At 34.3% G+C, this 12,617-nt stretch overlaps 1 protein-coding gene across 1 annotated transcript in view; it reads left to right on the top strand.

Moving 5' to 3' along the window:
• The window catches only part of LOC107553720 (leucine-rich repeat transmembrane neuronal protein 4-like), a 37,389-nt gene that overhangs the window by 23,307 nt on the left and 1,465 nt on the right, over window positions 1-12,617 (top strand). The window lies entirely within an intron of this gene.

Below are 12,617 nucleotides of genomic sequence, written 5' to 3'. Positions count from 1 at the left end.
CGGGGGGTGAATAAAGGCCTCCTGTAGCGAATCCATGCGTTTTCATAAGAAAAATATCCATATTTCAAACGTAATAAACACTTTTCTCTCACTTCCGGTATCTGTCATACGCGGAAGCCGTTCCGGGCAGATGACGTAGGACGTATGTGTCATGCTCTCCTCTGAGATATGCTAGTCTCATGAATTTGTTTACAGGAGCAAAGGAAGCAAAGTTTCCTTGCTTTAGCAAAGGAAAACTAGTCTGCTCTTGGCTTATATCGATATCCTCCGGCATTTTTCTTTACAAATCCTCGGTTTGTACTTCTAATTCGTGACCGGCATTTTGTTTTGTTCTCTCTCCGCATTCGTCACTGTTCAACAGAAACACCCGCTGACTGCAATGATAAAGCTTGGAATAGCCAGGACAATTTTTAATATAACTCTGATTGGATTCGTCTGAAAGAAGAAAGTCATATACACCTAGGATGCCTCGAGGGTGAGTAAAACACAGGCTAATTTTCATTTTTGGGTGAACTAACCCTTTAACTTTTAGCGACTCTCCTCGGATATTTGAATTATGAACCATCGCAATACGTAACTGAAGCAACGTTAATAAAAACACAGCAATATGTGCCTATATCAACGTAACAAAAACGTGCCAGGGTCACGTATTGAATCCACGTTTTAGCGCCACTCACAGGACGTTTCACTTTGAAACTGCCGCGAAACATGCAGTACACTCTTAAAAATAAAGGTGCTTCAAAAGGTTCTTCAAGCGATGCCATAGAAGAACCATTTTTGGTTCCACAAAGAACCATTCAGTCAAAGGTTCTTTAAAGAACCATCTTTTTTACATTTGTATAATCTGAAGAACCTTCTTTAACATCTGAAGAACCTTTCTGTTTCACAAAAGGTTCTTTGTGGTGAAAGGTTATTTATGGAACCATTTAGACAAAAAGGTTATTCTATGGCATCGTGAAGCACCTTTATTTTTAAGAGTGTAAGGTACGTGATTATGGTGTTGCAGAAATGTATTTAAAGGCACATATTTCCAATGAGCCTTGTTTCGAAATAGTATTTTATTATAAAAATGTACTCCAGTAATATTTTTTACAACTATGAAAATTATTATTACAACTCGTTTATTTATTTATTTAGTGAGTGAGGGAACCTTTTTTTTTGTAGTGAGTGACTTGGCAAAATTTTTCAGTGCTGAGCGATGCCATAGAAGAACAATTTTTGGTTCCACAAAGAACCATTCAGTCGATGGTTCTTTAAAGAACCATCTTTTTTACATTTGTATAATCTGAAGAACCTTCTTTAACATCTGAAGAACCTTTCTGTTTCACAAAAGGTTCTTTGTGGTGAAAGGTTATTTATGGAACCATTTAGACAAAAAAGTTATTCTATGGCATCGTGAAGCACCTTTATTTTTAAGAGTGTAAGGTACGTAATTATGGTGTTGCAGAAATGTATTTAGAGGCACATATTTCCAATGAGCCTTGTTTCGAAATAGTATTTTATTATAAAAATGTACTCCAGTAATATTTTTTACAACTATGAAAATTATTATTACAACTCGTTTATTTATTTATTTAGTGAGTGAGTGAACCTTTTTTTTATAGTGAGTGACTTGGCAACATTTTTCAGTGCTGCATTTGCATTACATTTATGCATTTACCAAACACTTTTAATCAAAATGACGTACAATAGAGGAATATACACAATTTATAACAAAGCCAACAATACCTATAGTATACAATGCCTTGTTTCATACAACCAGTTTATTTTCTGATTTAACAATTACATGCCCAACCTTTTCCATCAATATTTAAGACGAAAATTGCATAGATACACTTGTCTATAATACTAGTTGATAATACTCGGGTAAATGTGCACGCTCTAGTCTAATCTACAAGACTTCACGGCACTCTGTAGGAGTGTTTTGTTTTGTTTTTGGCAAAATACTGATAATGTCAAATCGTTAAAACAACAATTACGATATTATCGCAGACGATATATATCGCACAACCTGCACCACTGTCTTTTTGGCAAATTTGTGCGAAACCTTTTGCTAAACTGTCAAAGCCTCATTTTAACCACCAATGCAACGATGCAAGTATTTACCTTACCTATACTGCGAAGGGTTGATGTCGAGATTTTATAAGCTGCTAGTTTGGTCTCCCTAGGCAAACACAGCTTACACTGCATAATAGAGCTTAAAAATGGCCAGGGGATCACTTCATTTCCTTCAAGTTAAATTTCATCAGAATATGACGGGGTTTCGTTTTCAGCTGGGTCTGCACCATAATGCCTGTCTTGTCCGTCTGCATCTTTCTTGTGATTTTATCGCAAGTTTGTTCTCCTTGCCCATTATTTACTGCAGTAGTTTCCAGGGAGCGATTTTTGTTTCACTCAGTAATTAATATGTTTACAATACTTCAAACAATATATACTTAAGTAAAAGTAAAATTACATATTTTTAAAATTACTTAAAAAAGTAAAAGTACACAAAAAGCTATTCAATTACAGTAACACGAGTAAATGTAATTCGTTACTTTCCACCTCTGGTCTCATCTCATTCATCTCTCTACTGCAAGCCAGTTTTTTTATTTTTTTTTTTATTTTTATTTTTTTACATCATATGAACCAGAAACAGCACATGCCCATTGATTCTCATTGCCTCATCAGACTAAAATGTCCACTAAATACTTAATGCCTCTAGAGGTCAAACTGGGGCATCATTATGAATGTTACGAAATTTATGATTCACTATGATTGTTATATTTTTAAAAGCTTTTATTTAAGACCAGTTTCCTTTCACACCTCCCCAAATTACCCATTAATGTGTTAATTGATCATCTGTGGAGATTAATAGTAGACTGGACTTTTAAAACGCTTGAGACAGTAAAAGCCAGTGAAGAAAAAGTAAAAATAGTTCAAAGTTCAAAGGTAATTAGAGAAGTATAACATGTCTTTCAAACTTTTGTCTCCTTCTACCCTTAAACTGACGTCTCTTCAAAAATAAATACAAAACTAGGACACGTGGTAAATCAGGTGTAGGAAATTATAATATGAATTTAACAAATTAGGCCAAACATAAATACTTTTCCACTTCTTGTGAACCAAGCGTGAAAGTCTTAAATCATCTTGTTTGTACATTGTAAATGTCTCTAGGCTTGCCCCAAATGGACATTTTATTGTACAAAAGGTCTTGTGTTTTATTAAAAGCCCCAGCTGGAACCATATACAGTCCTCAGGCGAAGACAACAGGGAAGCCTGATTTTCTTCTTCTTCTTGGTAGAGCTTTAAAATAAATGTGAGACCGCAGCAATTTTAAAAGAGAGAGAGAAAGAGATACTCGTGATCTACTGCAGTGGCAGAATAAACAACCAAATGAGTAAATTCAATTGACATGCTGCTTTCACTCTGGGCATGTTGAAATATTTAAACTCTTTCAAAACGCCATTCAAGTTTTCATTTGATGAGTACACAGATGGAGGATGCACACTTTAGCCCCATCATCATGCCAATCTAATGGTCCATTGCAGCTTTGTTGATATAGTGGAGCCTCTGGCCCATACATATTTCTTATTAAATACAGGAAGCATTTTTAATCATTGAATTATTTTTATCTTCCGTTTGTGCATTTCCTAGGAAACTTTCATTTGAACAGCTCAGTGAAATCTGATGGCTACACAGTTGGATTTTTGATATCTTGGTTTCTGGTTTTCAAGTTATACAGCTTCCAACCATGAGTTAACAGACTAAAGGCCCATTCACACCAAGAACGATAACTATAAATATAACGATAAAGATATAGTTCTAAAAATCGTTCTCAATATTAAAGAATAGCAGAGTTCACACCACAGCTATAACGATAAAGGAACAGAGAAACGATATCCTTGGAATCACTTCCAGAACGATTTTTTCCCAGCTGATGAATGACAAAAACATTGACAGCCAATCCGAATCCATCCTGCTGTAACGAGCTGGACGCTAACATTGTCATCTTTATAGTTATCTTTTTAGTTATCGTTCTTGGTGTGAACAGGGCTTTAATCTTTAGCAAAGAGCTTCAGTGAATGTGCGAGGATGGAATATAGAGAAGAAAAAAAAGATCTCTAATCTCTGTGGACTTGGGTTTACTTTAATGCAATTGAAATTGTGTGGAGTGGTTGCTCTACCATGTAAAAGTCTCAGTAGGGCTTCAAAGGTCAAAGACTGTTATTCCTCAGCTTTTGTCTTGAGTACAGAGTACAAATCAGCTGATCTGTACATCATTCTCATGGCAAAGATTCAGTTTTTACAAACAAACACATGTCCCATTGTATGACAACTCAAACAAGAACCTTTGAACTGTACATATTCCATAGTCCATATTCCTCGATTCAGTCAATATACAACTTGCAATTTTTATTTTATTTTATTTTAATATTTTTTTAATAAGAGACTTTTTATAGAATCTATAGTTAATTCTTTAATTGTAAAAATATTGATTATTAGTCACATTTCTTAGAGATACAGTACCTTTCATCAACTTCTTCCACAAGTCTTTTTATTTGTATTTTAATTTATTATTTGTGTTATGTTTTATTTTTTTGAAGTTGAGTCTGGGAAAATTAATTTATAGCTTTATAGCTTCATCTTTTATTTACTCATTTCATACAGCTTAACAGAAAGAATAAATGTATAGTTTGTTCTTTAGTTGAAAAAAATGGATTATTAGTCATATTTCATAGAGCTACCTTCTATCAACCTTTTTCACAAATCTTTGAATTATTGAAGGCTGATGAGCAGTGAAAAGATGGTTGAAGAGATGCTTTTTTTATTGCCTGTGGGTGCACGTTTGCATGTTTCACATATGGAGGCTGCAGTCCAGCGAAATGAAACAATCCACATTCTCTCTCTCTCTACCTCTTTTTCATACTGTGCCACAAGGGACAAAGTACTTTTATGAAATAGGTTTTTTTTTCGGCTCTTGGGAAATGGGAAATGATCCACACTCTTTCCGTAGCTGTATGATATTGGTCTTTTCAGTACTATATACTGTATATGTGTATTTGTGAGAGTCGTTCAACTGTATTGTACTTTAATGTTTATCTGAAGGGTCTACTTTGGAAAAGCCACATAATGTTCTCGAAGTCTGATTTTATGCCTTTTATTCTCTTTGACAGTACATGCAGCAAGTATTACTTTTGATTAGGTCTCCAGTCAATCTAGTCAAGGTTATTTAGTCAGAAAATATTTTCATATAAGTGCTTTAGAATAAGTTCAAGAAAGGAGCTGAAGAAAGGCTTTTTTCATGTATTTAAAAATGTTGGATTGCTCAGAGACACAAATACTGTCCCCGTTATGGCAAAATGTGTAGAAAAGCACACTAGTCTATGTTATCTTGAAAGCAGGGTAATTACACTTTTGAAAATCCCCTACCACTGTAAAATAAGATCTTTCCATAGTGCAACTGACCAAGAAAATAGCACTTGATGGAAACCATGACACATACTGCGACCTAGTAGCATCACTATTGTTAGTGGAAGAAAATGTGTCCAGTTGTTATCATAATAACCCTCTCTACTGGATTTCAATATTGCATTTCTCAAGATTAGGAAAGAAAGATTAGCGATATCCGTCTTGTGGTGAATAATGTGTCTGGGCGCTCAGATGTGGCTCAGCTGTAATGAGCTCAATAATGCAAAAATAAATAAACACAGCCCCAGGGGTTCAAACCGACCACCGCTGTCCTTGGATCAGAGAGATCGGAGGGTGGAAATGCCCTGTTTAATGTGATTAGTCATAGATAGTGAATGAGTCCAAGGGCACCAGAGCAGAACGAAGACTGAACTTCTTCTTCCTCTTATAAGACACTAGGGCTGTGAGTGATCAACTGAAAATTCAGGATATATTCATAGTCATTTTGTTGGTCGTACATTAAGCAACACTCTTGTGATGATGTTAATTCAGTTTTGATTTGGCCATTAAGTTTCTTAAGGAGAGATTGATTAGATTAGTTGCATGATTCTTCCTGATTAAACTTCAGTGTCCAAAATGCTGTTAGAGTTGGTAAGTTTGATTCATTTCTGAAAATCATTTTGAATGAATCATTTTAAAACTTTGATTCAATATTTAAGCTCTTAAATACTAAAGAGAGTTTAATTAGATTAGCTTTATGATCCTTAAACTTAATAATAAAAAATCCAATTAGCGTCAGAGTTGGTAAGTTTGATTCATTTCTATGAATCATTTCAAACGAATTGATTCAAAACTTTGATTCTGTAATTCTGCTCTCAAATTCCTAAAGAAAGTTTCACTATATTATTACATTTTGACTTTTTTTTTTTACCTGATTTAAACTTCAGTAGCCAAAATGTTGTTTAGAGTTGGTGATTTTGGTCCATTTCAGTCAATCATTTCAACGAATCAATTTAAAATTTCAGTAATCTTTTGAAGTTGAGTCTGGGAAAATTAATTTATAGCTTTATAGCTTCATCTTTTATTTACTCATTTCATACAGCTTAACAGAAAGAATAAATGTATAGTTTGTTCTTTAGTTGAAAAAAATGGATTATTAGTCATATTTCATAGAGCTACCTTCTATCAACCTTTTTCACAAATCTTTGAATTATTGAAGGCTGATGAGCAGTGAAAAGATGGTTGAAGAGATGCTTTTTTTATTGCCTGTGGGTGCACGTTTGCATGTTTCACATATGGAGGCTGCAGTCCAGCGAAATGAAACAATCCACATTCTCTCTCTCTCTACCTCTTTTTCATACTGTGCCACAAGGGACAAAGTACTTTTATGAAATAGGTTTTTTTTTCGGCTCTTGGGAAATGGGAAATGATCCACACTCTTTCCGTAGCTGTATGATATTGGTCTTTTCAGTACTATATACTGTATATGTGTATTTGTGAGAGTCGTTCAACTGTATTGTACTTTAATGTTTATCTGAAGGGTCTACTTTGGAAAAGCCACATAATGTTCTCGAAGTCTGATTTTATGCCTTTTATTCTCTTTGACAGTACATGCAGCAAGTATTACTTTTGATTAGGTCTCCAGTCAATCTAGTCAAGGTTATTTAGTCAGAAAATATTTTCATATAAGTGCTTTAGAATAAGTTCAAGAAAGGAGCTGAAGAAAGGCTTTTTTCATGTATTTAAAAATGTTGGATTGCTCAGAGACACAAATACTGTCCCCGTTATGGCAAAATGTGTAGAAAAGCACACTAGTCTATGTTATCTTGAAAGCAGGGTAATTACACTTTTGAAAATCCCCTACCACTGTAAAATAAGATCTTTCCATAGTGCAACTGACCAAGAAAATAGCATTTGATGGAAACCATGACACATACTGCGACCTAGTAGCATCACTATTGTTAGTGGAAGAAAATGTGTCCAGTTGTTATCATAATAACCCTCTCTACTGGATTTCAATATTGCATTTCTCAAGATTAGGAAAGAAAGATTAGCGATATCCGTCTTGTGGTGAATAATGTGTCTGGGCGCTCAGATGTGGCTCAGCTGTAATGAGCTCAATAATGCAAAAATAAATAAACACAGCCCCAGGGGTTCAAACCGACCACCGCTGTCCTTGGATCAGAGAGATCGGAGGGTGGAAATGCCCTGTTTAATGTGATTAGTCATAGATAGTGAATGAGTCCAAGGGCACCAGAGCAGAACGAAGACTGAACTTCTTCTTCCTCTTATAAGACACTAGGGCTGTGAGTGATCAACTGAAAATTCAGGATATATTCATAGTCATTTTGTTGGTCGTACATTAAGCAACACTCTTGTGATGATGTTAATTCAGTTTTGATTTGGCCATTAAGTTTCTTAAGGAGAGATTGATTAGATTAGTTGCATGATTCTTCCTGATTTAAACTTCAGTGTCCAAAATGCTGTTAGAGTTGGTAAGTTTGATTCATTTCTGAGAATCATTTTGAATGAATCATTTTAAAACTTTGATTCAATATTTAAGCTCTTAAATACTAAAGAGAGTTTAATTAGATTAGCTTTATGATCCTTAAACTTAATAATAAAAAATCCAATTAGCGTCAGAGTTGGTAAGTTTGATTCATTTCTATGAATCATTTCAAACGAATTGATTCAAAACTTTGATTCTGTAATTCTGCTCTCAAATTCCTAAAGAAAGTTTCACTATATTATTACATTTTGACTTTTTTTTTTTACCTGATTTAAACTTCAGTAGCCAAAATGTTGTTTAGAGTTGGTGATTTTGGTCCATTTCAGTCAATCATTTCAACGAATCAATTTAAAATTTCAGTAATCCAGCTCTCTAATAATTTATTTGATAATTCAGAAATGTTAATGCAAGTCCCCATTTGTTTTCTTATTGTTAACTAAACTAAAACTATTATAACTAAACTGAAGTCATTTCCAGTAACTGAAATACAGTAAATTAAATAAAAGGAAATAAAATAAAAATAAATAAATAACAAACATGACAAAAGCACATCAAATTATTACATGTAAAAAATAAAAAATGACAAAAAGCAAATAAAATTATTAAATGTAAAACTAAAATAATAAAAAAGCTAATTCAAAATAGCAGTAAATATTATAATAGTATTAAATAATACTAAAATAACAATGACCCGTTATATTTGGGCAATTGTCTTGTATTGAAATGTTTTACTTCTAATATATGTAGATAATTATTGCTGTGTATTACAATGCATTTTATCCTTTTATTGGACCATATAAATTTAAACATTTAGTAAAACAGTGTCTCAGTTATGTTTATTAACTACATTTGACTAACTGGCTCAACTTGACTCTTTGATTCAAATAATACTTATTCAAGATTCAACTCAAGATTTTTAAGTTATTCTGACAAGTCATATACATAAAAACCTTCACATCTATTTGAAAAGTCAACAAATGATCACACATCCAGGCATCTCGAAAATGCCTCGGTTCAAAGGCGTCAGCTCAACAAGAGAAAAACTCACTGTAAGGTTGGAGCACTTTTCAAAGGCAACCTTTTCTCCTAGGTCTGAAACTTCTCTCATTTGCTCACTCTTTCATGTTTGCGATTTGCAAAAAGAAAAGCAGGAGACCCTGTGCACAGCAGCTGACCTCCCGTGGTTTGGCAGACACAATGGGATAATTGGAGTCTTGGGCTGGAAACCAGTAGAGAAACAGCGTGGTTTTACTGACAGGTTTAGTCTGACATATGTCTCACTTAGCGCTTCATACTCCCGACACAATACAAGCTAATTACTACATATTTCTGCTCCTAATTAAACCTCACTAATATGATCTAATTACCGCTCTGCCCACGAGGAAGTGAGGTTAATTTTACTTTCCTAAATAAAGACTAAACGCAGTCTTGGTAATCACCTTGGCCTACAAAGTAGAAGTCTAAGTGATCATCCATTATTTAACTTGGCTTTAAACCGCGTGTGTTGTGATAATTGGAGGTGCCGAGGGTTCAGCCAGGCAAAACGTATTAGCACACTAATTAGTAAAGTCAGCATTACCACCGGGGGTTTCTGTGTGTCTATTTGTTGGAATTTCCAGCCATGCTCATCTTCTTTAACCACCTTGTCTGATTTATCGCATCTTTGCCGCGTCATTTTTTTGATTGGTGGCTGGTCTGTTGTCAGTAATGACAGGACTGTGCTGTTTACCCTGTCATTGTGTCACTGCTGTCATAACAGTACATATGTTTCCAATCGCATGCTCCCATACTGCTATTATTATTTCTCCAGTGTGAAGCATGTATAATATGCATTAGAGCTGTAAGCAACAACTATTTTCTGATTCATCTGTTGATTGTGTCTTTGATAAACTGAACAATTAAATATTCCTTATTGAAGTCTGTGTCATTTATGCTGTGTTGTGTACCAAAATAATAAAAAGTAATATAAAAATAAATATAATGGATAGGAAGTGTAAGTTAAGATGGATTTGCAGTTTAATGGCGACAGCAACATTCAGTCACTTCATTCATTTGCAACTGTAAAAGTTGTGTTTTTGTCATAGAAATATTCGTAGTGCAAAGACCTTAATAATTGCTAATAAAACTTGTTGATTATTATTATGGATTATGCCGATTTAAAAAATGAGTTGCCATACTTTATCCCACAATGCATTGTGCTTCACTTTTTCTTCATTTCCAGTGATGGGTGCCATTTTTTTTTAATTGGACTAACGTTAAAAAGTTTTAACACAAAATTGGAATAAGGTGCAATTTTTTTTTCAAGATAATAAATGGACAGTCCTTGCTGAATTAAACATGCAAAAGGTAGCATATTACAGTTTAAAATGCTTATTAGGGCTGCACAATTTCACAATTTAAAAATATTTACTTAACACTGAACATTTTTTAACATTCTAGCAGACATTATACCAACAAAGCACAATTTAGCTTAAAATTAATAAGTAAGGAAAATAATATTTTTTGGCCATTTTTGAGACTTGAATCAGGCATGTATTTTTTACTGTACAAATAAAGGCAGCCTTGCTGAGCAGAAGAGACTTCTTTTAAAACATTAGAATATATTACAAATCCCAATTTGAACACTATGTGTGAATGTTATAATAAATTTATTAATAGAGCTGTTGTAGGGTAATTATTATTATCATTATTATTGTCTTTTTTATTTTATTTTACATAACGACAGTAAAATTACAATACTGTCATTTATGAATGTCGATGGAGTTGTTGCTTTTTCTTGGCCTTTATTTTGGCAGAAACCCGCAGGAAGATCTCAGTGCTTCTGTTTGTTGACAACAGCATGCAGATTTATAAATGATTCTCATTACGAATTTGGGAAGATGTTTGTCGCACGTATCACAATGTCACATGGCTTTAAAAATATTCACAAAAATGTTACTGAGCAACTGACGAGTAGGCTAACAAGTTCAGCGCAGATTTTCCTCACGCTTTGAACTTTGAACCCTGGCGCCGCGAGTTCGTGCAGCGCTGTCAGAATACATGCAATTTGTGCATGCATTAGAAAATATAACATGTAATTCAACAGTCTGTAGTCAGATATTGCTTATATAATCTTATCCGAACACAGCCAATAACAAATATGTCATCTATGTTGCATTACAATCCTTCTGAAGTTAAAGATCAAGCTCAAAGGTTGCCAATTGGAATTTTGAATTTCAGCAGCACAGTGCAAGTAAATAAACGTAATCTATTATGCTAAGTTTGTTTTTAGCATTCTAGTGTGTGCATCTGCTCCCAGCTTTTGTCTTGAGTGTCTTGAAGGGCTTGCTATTTTGTAAGGATTCTTCATTCCATACATTACAGGGCCCTTTAGTCAAATTTTTTGCATAAGAGCATTTGTTGTTCTTATCATTGGCCTGCAGTCCACAATAATGCATTTTGCAATCTGTCAGTGGTAGATTTGACATTTCCAGGTGTTTGCAAATCCACTCACTAACTAATAAATATGTATCCTCATGAATATTTAATGAGTTACTGGACACTCTCGGAAGGTTACCCAGCAACATCTGCATGACCCAATTAATATGCACGCAGTATACTTTAATTTTGCATTGGGGCGTACATACTGGATGCCGTTTTTAATGGAGCAGAATGCACAGTTGAAACATCATTTGCATTTAAGGTCAGATGAATTTTGGAGTTTTGATGACATATCAATCCATGAATATTACCTGTGCGGCTCAATAATTTTCCACATACACACCCAAGACATTTTCAATGGCTGTATATAGAGGCCTGCATAGGCTGTTGTATCTCAGTGAAAGAACTCGCTGAAAACACTTGCAGCCTCACTAGAAGTTAATTTCAATTGTAAGTCTGGGGTACAGCTTGTGTCAGCCAGTTTGACTACAAGAAAATCAAAGCTCATCCTCAGGCAGCTCAAACGTAGTCTCGCAATGGTGGTAAAAAGCTGCCATTTTTAGTTTTCTGAGGTGTTAAACACAAAACATGTCTTTATAACTAAAACACAGATTCCCTTACTTTTGCAAATTTCTCTCTCTCCGAGAGCTTCCTCCGGAAAAATCTGCTACTTGCGCATTGTTTGCAGAAACTATGAAACGTATGTCCCATTTCTCTGTTCAGAAAACATTTAAGGGATAATTTTTTTTGTGTGTATGACTGTTTTCCCGTGGCTCACAAAATGAGATATTTAGCAGAATGTTCAAGCTGCACTTTGCCATGCAATAAAAGTGTCCACTGGAATAAGCTGCATCAACTTTCCCTTAGAAAGATGACAAACATGCCATTCACTATGTGTTTATATATATATATATATATATATATATATATATATATATAGCGAGAAAGTTATCATCCATGAAGATTTTTATTCTCAGAAAACGCAGCATCCCTTTTTGCCCTCATTTTAGCAAGTAATTACTTAAATCTTTGTATGAAAAGATGTCTTCAAGTTGACTCATTGGACAGTATAGCCGTTATTCCCATGGCTTCTGAAAGAACCTTAGTTGAACTTGGGAATAATTGAGATAATGATGATTGTGCTCAATACATATTGCTAATTAGTATTCGCAGCAGTTTGTTTAATCCATTTAAGACAAAGTGCTCATGACAGCAAGGTCACTTGAGCTGAGTAAATTCAGTCGTCTCAACTCTAATTAACATCTTAACAAAGATGGCACACAATGTGCTGCCATAT

Source organism: Sinocyclocheilus grahami, unplaced genomic scaffold, assembly GCF_001515645.1.
Source record: "Sinocyclocheilus grahami isolate Dianchi unplaced genomic scaffold, SAMN03320097.WGS_v1.1 scaffold478.1, whole genome shotgun sequence".
In the NCBI taxonomy this organism is placed as follows: Eukaryota; Metazoa; Chordata; class Actinopteri; order Cypriniformes; family Cyprinidae; genus Sinocyclocheilus; species Sinocyclocheilus grahami.
The sequence above is the reverse complement of the archived record's forward strand: the minus strand, read 5'-3'. Positions and strand labels throughout refer to the sequence as shown.